This window comes from Zootoca vivipara, chromosome 8 (genome assembly GCF_965207765.1).
Source record: "Zootoca vivipara chromosome 8, rZooViv2.hap1.1, whole genome shotgun sequence".
Classification (NCBI taxonomy): domain Eukaryota; kingdom Metazoa; phylum Chordata; class Lepidosauria; order Squamata; family Lacertidae; genus Zootoca; species Zootoca vivipara.
The window spans coordinates 27672232-27683394 of record NC_142591.1 but is presented as its reverse complement, the minus strand read 5'-3'; the positions used below and the strand labels follow the sequence as shown (position 1 = coordinate 27683394).

General features: G+C 42.6%; 1 long non-coding RNA gene across 1 annotated transcript in view; it reads right to left on the bottom strand.

Annotated features, from left to right (window-relative positions):
* Nucleotides 1-162: 162 nt before the first annotated feature.
* LOC148684780 (uncharacterized) overlaps nucleotides 163-11163 on the bottom strand; it is a 75515-nt gene continuing 64514 nt past the window's right edge. The window contains exon 3 of the long non-coding RNA XR_015951387.1: nucleotides 163-410. This is a non-coding gene — a long non-coding RNA (uncharacterized LOC148684780). The remainder of the gene's footprint in view (nucleotides 411-11163) is intronic.

Sequence of the window (11163 nt, the reverse complement as noted above, 5' to 3'; positions counted from 1 at the left end):
GTACGTTTTAGATTTTAAAGTCAAGTGATGGTACGGAGCTTTGAGTCAATGCTACATAACATAATTTTGTAGTGGAAGCAAAAAGTTCAGAGTATTAAAAACTATGTTCAGAACCATCTTGGCTTGCTGCCACCTAGAGACCAGAATAAGTAATGCGGTTGATTTCCATTGGAGACCTTCCTTTTACTCTGGTCTATAAGTGGCCACAACTTGGCGCGGGAACAGCTTCTATATGCGTTCAAGGATAACTGATGGGCTTTTAATTTTGGATATTAAAGCAGCAGCAAGTCATCACTGGGAGTCAGGCTGTGATGGGCTGGCAAGCCATTCCTTTTGGGTTTCAGGAGCGTAATGGTCTCTTGGTGATAAGGGGGCACGGCCCATTTTCTTTCACAGTAGATGATGTAATGCTGTCAAGTAAAACAAAAATTATTGTGGGTGGGATGTGGTAATTAAAAGAAAAACCATGCCCAGGCATCATATGGTTCTTTTGAGTCAGATGATTTCAAACACACATTTTTACAGCTACAGTATGCACTTCACCTCTGTCTTAATAGTTGGCCTTGTACTTCCTTCATTCTGGCACGTTGTGGTTGTTTTCAGTGGTGCGTGAGTTGATGCCACCCGATCACTACTCTTCTGTTTCAACCCCCCCCCCTCACTTAATTTAATTGTAACTTCCAGATTTACAAATATAACCTTACACCCAACAAAATCACCCATCGCTTAACATTATACGATAACTAAAATGTTATCTGATTTCTGTGTCCTTCTTAGGTTTACTTTTTTATATATATTTAATTTATACCCTGCCCTTCCTCTCAAAGGAGATCAGGGAGGCAAACGACAAGTGATAGAACAGTAAAAACTTCTTTAAAGCATCTTTTTTTAAAAAATCCAATCCAGTTTTCTTCTCAGTGTGATTATATGTTTGACCCAATATTCATATATTTTCTCTTTTGTTGATTCCCTAGTTGTATATGTGCTGTTGGGAATGGTCTTCCCACAAGAGGGGAGGAGTTATATTTTTTAATCTGACCCTTGGCTAATTTAGCTTTTGTGTTAATTTTTTCCACAGATGCCAGGAACGTCCCTCAGTGATCTGAAGAGGCACTTTTTACAACTCACCACTAAAAATATTTTAAAATAAATTTATAAAATGTACCGTAGATAGGTAGGGAGAAGGAGAAACATATGTAAAGACAGTGCCATTTGGAAAGGGTTAACGACTAAGAATTAATCCCTAAAGATAAGGGGCAAACCATACAGTCAGGAAATATTTGGAACAGCCTACACAAGTCCAGTATCACATTAATGATGACCCAAAATCATAGAAGTAATTACTGTGCAAAATTAACGGGATTTGACCCCCACTGGGCAGGCATACCAGTTCCTCCATATTACATCCATCTACCCCCCCCCCCCCGAGGTGTAGTGGCCTGCAATTGGTCAGAGGAGGGAGAAAATAATTTCTAGCCATAGTGCAGTTGTCTGCTCTTCACTCTGCTGCTAATGCTGTTCCATGTCTATGTGGCCTTCTGTTTTTCTGCCAGGGTCAAAGTTATAGAAAATAATGTTAGACTCGGGTGAAATCAATTATCTATGCATATTTATGCTAGCAATAATAAAAAATAATCTCTTGATTACAAGGTCTCGTAATCTGCACATCGGTACAAAATATAGTTCTCCTTGAATTCTCGAAAATGTTTATCCATCCTCTTTTTTAGACATCAGTACCAATAATATCTTTCCATTTCAGTTGTAGAGACACAGTTCACACGTACTGGTTTCTTTCCCTATATTCTCCTGGTATACTTGGTTCCATGTTTATTTTCTTAGGTTGTAAAACAGCGTGCTCTAGATATGACTGCAAGAGTGGGTGTCTGCAGAAGATTCAGGACAGGCAAAAGAAAACATTTCTTCACACAGCACAGTTAAACTGTGAGGATTGCTACCGTAAGAGGTAGTGATGGCCACCAAATTGGGTGGCTTTAAAAAGGAGTTAGCTAAATTCATGAAGGATACAGCTATACTGTATAAGTGCATATGGTTCTAGCCATGATGCTGTCATCCACCTCCACTGTCAAAGGCAGTATGCTTCCGAGTACCAGTTACTACAGTTCAGGAGAATGTCGTTACACTCAGATTCTACTAGCGGGGTTCCCACGGACACATGGCTGATCACTGTGAGAACAAAATGCTGGACTAAATGAGTCTTTGTCCTGATCCTATGGGACTCTTTTTCTGTTCCTATGTGAACCCACACCCTGGGATAGCTCAGTCGGTAGAGCATGAGACTGTTAATCCCAAGGTCATGGGTTCGAGCCCCACATTGGGCACAAGATTCCTGCATTGCAGGGGGTTGGACTAGATGATCCTCATGGTCCCTTCCAACTCTACAGTTCTATGAACTTGCATTGTTCATAGAATCTTCCACCTTGAAAACTTCCACACTTTTCACTAATTGAAGGTGGAGAATAAAAAGTATCACTTTATTTATTGTCTCTCCATTTCCCTGGGATTATTTTATATATATATAAAAACTTCAACAAACAATTTTCATTAAAACGTACACTGCTGCCTGAGACTTATGAATGACCCTGCCAGGCCAAGCTGTCAACAGAGTCGCAATTTATACTATTACATCTGTTTGGCTAGAATACATTGCAGCAGAGTGTCTCAGCAAGTTGTACTGGAGACTGGTCAGCCAGTGACAGCAAAGCCCTCTTGATCCTGGGCCAGTCGCTTAATGAGCCAGACTGACAGACCATCCGAAGCCAAGCTCCTGTTTCATATCCTCCCCCCTCCTTTCTCCAATGACCTCTGCGAGGCTTTTAGCTGTTTAGCAAACTGGCAAAGGCACTGTCCCTGACATGGTAGTGTCAATACTGTCTGAAACAGATAACCCTCCAATTGTAGAATTATTAAAGGTCTTTTGTCTCAGCTTCCCCTATTTTTAAACCACCTCAAATGCTTACCTCTATAAATGCACTGTGAGTGTGCTACTAAATGGATGTTCGCAGGAAGTTTGTCATTGGCCTCCAAATGGTCTTTCACTTAAGCGGATTGCTTGCTAATGGTCAAGGCTGACCAGCTGATATTTTTTTCAGTGGCAGCTAATGACTGGAAATGCCCCCCCCATTGGGCAGTCCCTACTGGATTCAACAAATGAGTCCCATTAGCAGAAACCAGCCAGCACAATGTGGCTTCCCCCACCTGCTCCTCTCCTTGCACCTTCAAAAATGAGCTCTGGGAGGGTTGGGAGAACCCCCATGACAGCACTTGGCAAGCTCATTCCATCTGGCAAGCTGAAAACTTTGCACTGACAGACCGACTGCTACAGTGCTATGTTGAATTTCTCCCTCAACCTGCAAGGTGTTCCTGTATGAAACTCTCACCATCTTAGCGGCTTTTGACACCATCAACCATAACATCCTTCTGGACTGTCTAGAGGGGTTGGGAGCTGGGGGCACAGTTATACAGTGGTTCCGCTCCTTCCTCCTGGGCCGTGTTCAGAAAGTGGTGGTGGGGGATGAGTGTTCAGACCCCTGGCCTCTCACTTGTGGGGTGCCTCAGTGTTCTGTCCTCTCCCCCATGCTTTTTAACATCTACATGCAGCCGCTGGGAGAGATCATCAGGGGGTTTGGGCTGGGTGTTCACCAGTATGCGGATGATACCCAGCTCTACCTCTCTTTCAAATCAGAACCAGTGAAGGTGGTGAAGGTCCTGGGTGAGTGCTTGGAGGTGGTTGGAGGATGGATGGCGGCTAACAGATTGAGGTTGAATCCCGACAAGACAGAAGTACTGTTCTTGGGGGATAGGAGGCGGGCAGGTGTGGAGGACTCCCTGGTCCTGAATGGGGTAACAGTGCCCCTGAAGGACCAGGTGCGCAGCCTGGGAGTCATTTTTGACTCACAGCTGTCCATGGAGGCGCAGGTCAATTCTGTGTCCAGGGCAGCTGTTTATCAGCTCCATCTGGTACGCAGGCTGAGACCCTACCTGTCTCGCCAGAGTGGTGCATGCTCTAGTTATCTTTCGCTTGGACTACTGCAATGCACTCTACGTGGGGCTACCTTTGAAGGTGACCCGGAAACTACAACTAACCCAGAATGCGGCAGCTAGACTGGTGACTGGGAGCGGCCGCCGAGACCACATAACACCGGTCCTGAAGACCTACATTGGCTCCCAGTACGTTTCCGAGCACAATTCAAAGTGTTGGTGCTGACCTTTAAAGCCCTAAACGGCCTCGGTCCAGTATACCTGAAGGAGCGTCTCCTCCCCCATCGTTCTGCCCAGACACTGAGATCCAGCGCCGAGGGCCTTCTGGCGGTTCCCTCGCTGCGAGAAGCCAAGTTACAGGGAACCAGACAGAGGGCCTTCTCGGTAGTGGCGCCCACCCTGTGGAATGCCCTCCCACCAGAGGTCAAAGAGAATAACAACTACCAGACCTTTAGAAGGCATCTCAAGGCAGCCCTGTTTAGGGATGCTTTTAATGTTTGATGGATTTCTGTATTTTAATATTTTGTTGGAAGCCGCCCAGAGTGGCTGGGGGAACCCGGCCAGATGGGCGGGGTATAAATAATAAATCATTATTATTATTATTATCCGGCTGTGAATGAGATTTTATCACCAGTTCATTATGTATGTATGTATGTGTGTATGTATGTATGTATGTATGTATGTATGTATGTATGTATGTATGTTTATCTAAGCTTCATTTGAGGGTCATTCAGTATGTCTTATGGTAGCAAAAGATTAAAATCTGTCCTGGAAGTGACAAGAGCATGAATGACTCTGGCTGGACTTGGTTTCTCCAGGAAAGGACACAAGTTGTTTCAAAACAACTAGCCATGACTACTACCTGAGCATTAAACAGCAGTTCGTATTCAAGAGCACTGCCAAACTGCAAATATGCTGCTTCAGAGCTAGTGGACCAAAAACAGGAGATAACACACAGCAATTTTTAAAAATGTGCAAAATATTTTTGAGTGCTTAATAGATATATGTCCTGGTTTTCATTTAGTTATGCATATAAGCTGGTGGCCTTGTCACTCAGCATAAGGTGGAATTACTTTTGCTTACCTTTACGCACATAGCAACAGCATACTTTCTTGGATATACAAAACTGCATATATTGATTTTAGTATTACAAAAACACTAGACTGGAGCATGACATTAGATCTCATGGAACCAGCCCACATATTGGACTCACCAATTATGAGTCTTGTTTGCTATGCTGCTAAGGTTTACTACCTTTTGAAGTAAGAAGAAAATCTGACACCTGAGTAGAGCCAGGACCTGAACCTGAGAGAAATTGGGGAGGAACCTGATAGACTCTGGTGGGGAAAGGGCAATATTATGTGCTTAGAAGGTCAGACCAGGACTGCAGAGAGCAAGTTACATCCTTCTCAGCCTTGAACTCCGTGGGTGATAACAAGCCAGTCACTACCTCTCAACCTAGCCTACCTCACAGGGTTGTTGTAAGGATAAAATGGCGAGAGGAGAGGGAACCATATACCATCCTGGCTGTAAGTCCGGGCAGGGCCCTGACTGACTCCAGCTACAAAAGCAGAGTCTGCTGAACAGCCCCTTGAACTTGGGTGTTGTCTGGGGTTTTTTGCTTACGGGGGAGGGGCAGGTTGCTTGCTTGCGGGATTGTTTCTAATATATTTACTTTAGACCTGGATGTGCCTTATATGGAAATTGTTCAGCTTGGCTGCATATTTTTAATGGTTTATTTATTGTTTATTACCATGTTTGTTATGTTGCAGTTATGTTTTTTTTTGCATGTTTTAAGCTGCCTTGAGCATGGTTTGAATTGCGGAAAGGCGGCAAACTTTATCTAACGATGTATGTATGTATCTTGAACTCCTTAGCGGGAAAGCAGGGTATATAAACCTTTTTTAAAACATAAAAACAACCTTCAGCCCCCTCATTCCCATCTGCAATATGAGAAATCTAATACTGATACAGGATTATCATAAAAGATTACTGAGGTAATGGATGTGAATTGCTTTGGATACTCACTGCGCAGATGCAAATTATTATTTTAAGTCTTGAGTGTAATTTATTTCTAGAACAAAATCTTCAGAAAGGCTCAAAATGCCATGGCATATTTTAATGTTGTAAGGATATAAATGAAAAATATATTTGCATTGTTAATTTATTATGGAGTTTTTGACCTATAGAGACAAGAAAGAATTTTCTCTCTCTCTGAAAAACAGCTTGACATGCAAGTTTGTTAATTCTCTTGATGTACAGCATCGCTGCCCTTTACAAATACAACCACTTTACCTTGTAGCTTTTGCTAATTATCTGATCAGATAGCAAACACAAACGGTTGCCATGTTCTGTATGAAATGTCTTAAGACACAGAAAAGGGGAGGGGAGAGAAGTTTCTTTGCTAAAGTTTCTTTGCTGCTCTAAGGAAACTCACATCACCCTTAAACTCAACACAAACCTTCTGCTGAAGCACAATAAAATTCACAAAGAAAACAGGAAAATACAATCACTTTGGAGCAACCAAGATATCCAAGTGCTCTCTTCTGATAGACAGGAAAATCTCAACAACAGAGAGCAGGACACACAATTAGGCAAACAGATGGACTGTGTTATATTGATTTGAGTGATTGCACCAGATACCACCAACATAGCACAGCTACTGCCACAGATAGGTAGGCAGCTGAGCCTGAAATCCTGTAGTCATCTGTACAGTATTAGTATTTTGGCTTTATGGAGAGGCCTGTGTCGTCTCGGCATGAGGCTGGCTAATTTTGCAGGGCTGTGCAGCAAATCTATGTGCTGCAAGGATAACACAGAGATAATAGGTTGTCAAACCAAGGCCCCGTGAAAAAGAATGCACACATTGCATCTGGAAGGACACAGCACAGTGTGTGTGTGTTGTTTGATTTTGTTCTGGCAACACCTCCTGGATGACTTCTCTTTGCACACCAGCTCTGTGGCATCCCTCCAAGGTAATTTGTGAACCTTGGTTCACACCATTTTCAAAGTAGGTCATACACAGTAATCTCAGTTGAGGAGAGATACCCCTGTCAGCAGCAGTCACTAGAGGATGCAGGGAGGACGGCAGCCTCGACCAATCACAAAGCTGGTATAAATAAATAGCATGAGAGCTGTGGAACTGCACACGCTCCAAGGCCAGCAGCATCAAGGTGCTTGCCTTGTTCAAACAGCTGACAGACATGCTCTAACAGACCCAGAGCTCTCTCCCTCCCTCCCTCCCTCTGCCATTTATAGACGTACAAGGACCAACTGTTCTGCTGAGCACACTAGCGGCAGGGCTTAAATATTAACCATAATGAAAATACAGAATAAAGAGAAATCTAACCTTTACTCAGAGCCAGAATCTCAGCTAATGCTGACATATAGGATTTCCAGGAAAAGAAGTTACTATGGGCTTCAGATTACCATTCCTTAATGAGCCTCACTTAAGCATTCCTCGTTCCTATGTGAATCACTGCACATGTTACACTTTGCAAATCAGAAATGCAGAATAGTGCACATTCTTACAGAATGTAACATTTGCTATAAGGTTTCACTAGGAGTTTAGGATATAAAGAACATGGGTTTATAAAAAATGTAGCAGGCTATTAACATCTACATATGTATTAGGATAGTAACACTTTATCAATTTATATAAGAATGTATGGGAGTATATTACATTGCATTTTTGTGTATATATATTTTCTCTTTCTTATACACATCTTTGTTCTCCCCCCTCACTTCCCCTCTTTTTTTCTCTGTATCACTTTATTTCTTTATACAGTAATTGAGATTTTTTTAAAATAAAAATATTAATGTTTTAAAAAAGACATATAGGCCTGACATCTCGTTTTAACATAAAAGTTCTAATTAAATCCCAACATTTACTAAACCCAGGCGTATAGAACCCTCAAACTTACAACAATATAGATTTCTACGTGCAGAGAGTTTATATATATTTACTGTATATACAGTGGTACCTCGGTTTATGAACACAATTGGTTCCGGAAGTCTGTTCATAAACTGAAGCGTTCATAAACTGAAGCGAACTTTCCCATTGAAAGTAATGGAAAGTGGATTAATCCGTTCCAGACAGTCCGCGGAGTACTTAAACTGAAGCGTTCATAAACTGAAGCAAACTTTCCCATTGAAAGTAATGGAAAGCGGATTAATCCGTTCCAGACGGGTCCGCGGAGTACTTAAACTGAAATGTTCATAAACTGAAGCATGGGTGTAATTGGTTCCGGAAGTCTGTTCATAAACTGAAGCGAACTTTCCCATTGAAAGTAATGGAAAATGAATTAATCCGTTCCAGATGGGTCCGCGGCGTTCATAAACCGAAAATTCATAAACCGAGGTGTTCATAAACCGAGGTTCCACTGTACTGCATTCTATATACTGCATTCAGCTCTCCAACTGAATCCACATCTGCAGTTCAAAATTGTACAATATAGACAAACGATTCCCATCTAATATGCTATTTGATTGTAACTGAAAACTAGGAGATAGGCTTTGTCCAAATGAGTAACCATGTAAGAAAGTTTTGTCACAGAGAGCAACTGTTGTTGGCACTTAGAAATCTGTGGGTGTTCCCTGCTCAGGGAGTAAGAATCCTTAGGTGTCAAAGGTGTCATACCAGTATTGTCTAGTTTCACTTTCCATATTTATAGTTCTACTTATGTCCAGGCAGACCCTGCCCTGTTTCTGATATCATTTTCACCCTCTTATGCTGGATGCCTTCCAACTCATTCCACTGGTGACTTAGGATAAAACTATACCAAGCATGATGAAGCATTGTTCGAGTGAGTGAGTGGTCAGAGTATGTGGAGAGGCACAAAGGTGGCCAACATGGAAGTTGCCGGCACACATGTACACAGGTCTTCCCTGATCCCTCTAGGATTCCCTTCCACTTCCTACACTGAAACTGAATGAAGCATACTTGTGTAGGTGAAGTTGTTTGGGGGTGGGTGGGTGCATTACAGCTTCTCTGTTTTGCAAATGTGACAATGGGGCCAAAGAGGTTGGTAACCCCTGGGCTGGACTGGAGTATTATTTTAAAGCAGAGAGGACTGTGGACGCAGACCTGAAGAGACTTTTGACTGTTGGCAGTCCTGTTATGGAACCACAAAAGCCACATCAGAAAAGCCTGAAAGAATTACACACTTTAATACAAGAACATGTAAGCAAGCAGACTTTATCAATGCTGCATGATCAAAATCAGCCTCCCCGAAGCAGCTATTATCTCTAGAAAGGAAGCTCCCATTGCTGCAGCTTTAAGAGGTATTTTTGTTGTGGCCACGGTGGGAAGGAAAGGGTTAACACACACACCCTCTCCATAGCCCTGCTATCAACCCTTACTATTGCAACTGCAAGTGATGGGTATAGAGCAGGCATCCCCAAACTGCGGCCCTCCAGATGTTTTGGACTACAATTCCCATCTTCCCCAACCACTGGTCCTGTTAGCTAGGGATCATGGGAGTTGTAGGCCAAAACATCTGGAGAACCACAGTTTGGGGGTGCCTGGTCTAGAGCAGGCATGGCCAAACTTGGCCCTCCAGATGTTTTGGGACTACAGCTCCCACCATCCCTAGCTAACAGGACCAGTGGTCAGGGTGATGGGAATTGTAGTCCCAAAACATCTGGAGGGCCAAGTTTGCCCATGCCTGGTCTAGAGTGTCCCATAAAGGTTGGCCAACAGTTTGCTGGCATTGTCATCACAAGGAGTGCTTAATGCAATGATGTACTTACTCAATGAACAGCCTACAGTTAACAAGTGAATCAACAATGTAAGGCATGGGGTGGGGGGAAAGCTGATGGAGATGCACACTGAGGAAAGTCAGGATGACACAGTAAAAATCTATCCCTTTACCTTTTATCTGTAAATGTTGGGTGATCACCATTCACAACCAATATGGGAGACTATTCTCCTGAGCAGCGGGGTATTCCTGCCAGTGACATACTTATAAGAATGTACTTTTGTGGGTGATGCAAGGAAAAGGTCTAACCTTGATGGGCTAGAACTGGCTAGAACTGGCTACAAGAATTGAGATTGGATTGGCAGCACATTTGTTTACTCTGCTTGAGGTCATTGGAAGAACTCTTGGAGCAAGCAGATCTTTACTCCAGTACTGGGAATACTAGATGGGGTGGCAGCCAAGATCCACATGAGTCCAGATGTAGATCTTCAGGTTTTTTCCAGTTCCTACTCAGTGCCGCATGAGACTGTACAATGAAGAAGAAAAAGAGATATAGTATCTGGAGAAAGAAGGTATCACTAGACCACTCTGATTGCACCAGTGGTTAAGGGAAATAAATTTGTAAAGGTTCGCAGAGATTACTGAGGGACTGCCATTCAAGATCACAAAGCTGAATTTATATTCCCTGTCCCAAAATAATTTGCTTCTTAACTGAGTAGACAGTATTCTCCAAACTCTAGCTTCATACACAATACGTATACCTTTAAAGCACACTGGAAGTGCATTCTTTCCCTCAAAGAATTCTGGGCACTGTTGTCTGTTAAGGGTTTCTGGGAATTGTAACTATGTGAGAGGTAAACTACAGTGCCCATAACTCGTTCAGGAAGGACTTTAAAGGTATAGGGTGTGTACATGGCCTTCATAGAAGTCAAGCTTATCAGCAACTGCTTCTTGATGAGGAACTACTAAATTGAGTGTTATTTAGTTATATCAACTTCCAGTTTGAAATAATAGAATCAAAGAATCATAGAGTTGGAAGCGACCCAAGGGTCATCTAGTCCAACCCCCTGCAATGCAGGAATCTCAGCTAAAGCAAACAAGCATTTTGGTTTCCCTTTCCTCAAACACTCTGCACTTCAATAGGAGGAAAACTGCACTTGCAGAGTTCAGGCAATGCTGGTTTTTTTTTTCTTAGTGGTGAAGTTCCTATGGTATCTCTTTGCCAGATCTGAAAGGCATTCCTATTCTTGTCAATAACACATTCAATCTCACTATCATTCTCATAAAACCAGTGCTGGTGTTCCTTAGTTTGGTATCCAATAGGCTGCAATAATGGATGTTTTTAGTCCAGTGTTCCTCGATGTTATAAGGAAACACTGAAAACAGATGGTCCTTAAGAGTCGTTTGGAAGCGATTCCACTTAATAGGATCTTGAAGGGCTTGAGCGTTCATTTTGTGCCTTGGT